This window comes from Sinocyclocheilus anshuiensis, unplaced genomic scaffold (genome assembly GCF_001515605.1).
Source record: "Sinocyclocheilus anshuiensis isolate Anshui unplaced genomic scaffold, SAMN03320099.WGS_v1.1 scaffold162, whole genome shotgun sequence".
In the NCBI taxonomy this organism is placed as follows: Eukaryota; Metazoa; Chordata; class Actinopteri; order Cypriniformes; family Cyprinidae; genus Sinocyclocheilus; species Sinocyclocheilus anshuiensis.
In genome coordinates, this window is record NW_015542351.1 from 1,048,633 (window position 1) to 1,050,093 (window position 1,461).

Sequence of the window (1,461 nt, forward strand, 5' to 3'; positions counted from 1 at the left end):
TATATATATATATTCTTCTTCTTCTAGTTATTGTTCACTTTATTTCAACTTAAAAAAAAGGTTTTAGTTTTAGTTAACAATAATAACCCTGCTACAAATAGGCATATATATGTAGCGATTTTACCCCCTCCTTGCTGAGAAATATAATGTACCGATTTAGTATTGAAGCTATTTTATTAATAAAAGTTGGTGCAGCAGTGTAACAACAAGTTTTTGTGTACACAGTGCAGTCTCCTATCTCTACAATTAGCGCATTAATATAGAACTGTGATTAAACTGACTTTAAAAACCGAGTTCAACTACCTGTGCATTAAACGGTTTTAATGCACGCCTTCCAGCCAATCAGAATCGAGTATTCAGACAAACCATAGTATAAATAACAATATGGATACATAATTTACAATAAGATGTATAACATTTACAAACATAGATTTTCAAAATGTTAAATTTTTGCCGACTTTAATAAATGATTGGTCTATATGAATAATCACCGCTTATGTACAGTATGTAGCTAACCGCTCATCTGGGAAACCTATAGAGTACATACCGGTGTTACTTTCATGTCCCTGGTATTACTCCGCGGTCTCGTGATCTCGTCATGCAAAATTAGATCATTAGCGCTCTCTTGTGTCTCAAACCGTTACTGACAGTGTCAATAATGGCCTCAGTGCGGTCAAACTGTAATGAACAAAACTTTTGATGGATGGTAAGGACTTGAAAGTCTCTAGTTACAACATGAAACCGAAAACACCACTCGGAAAAACAACGAACCGGTAAGAGACAAAGAGCTCGATGAACTAGAACTTAAAATAGAGGAGGTCGTGTTATATTGTAGTAAGATATGTTAGCTAACTATCAGATACAAACGTGTTGGTTGGTTTGCAGATTAGGGTAGACCGTGCGCATGTTTTGCTATTTACAATACAAAAAGTTATGTATTTTTTTTTCATGCGACGTTTCTTTTATTTGTCAACCGAATAATAAACACTAGCCTATAAATAGTTCATATTTTCCACAGTTAGTTCATAAACACAAGAATTACTTTTGTTCAGATTTTACCCATGTCAGGTACAGTTGAAACACTAATCTTTAATGGTTTAAAGCAGCCTATATCCAACTAATAATTTTACCAAAAATAATTTTGTTTCAGCTCTTCATTTTATTCCTGGTCTTTATTATATACAACTGATCACTTGCTGTTCAATAGCAGTTAAACAGCCCACAGTTTATCAGTAAATCACTTACCAATTATGATTAAGAGTTCACAAAATGAATAATCAATCTCTAAAATGTTTACCAACAGATTTAGATTGCATAAACATTGAACAATTAAGTGTAACTTACTTATTAATCAATTTACTTTTACTCAGTCTTAAGCATCCCAAATGTCTAGACTTTCACAGCATCTGGCAGTGCCGCGGCTCCTGCCAATTCTCTCGGGGGGGGGGGGCAAATGTTTGC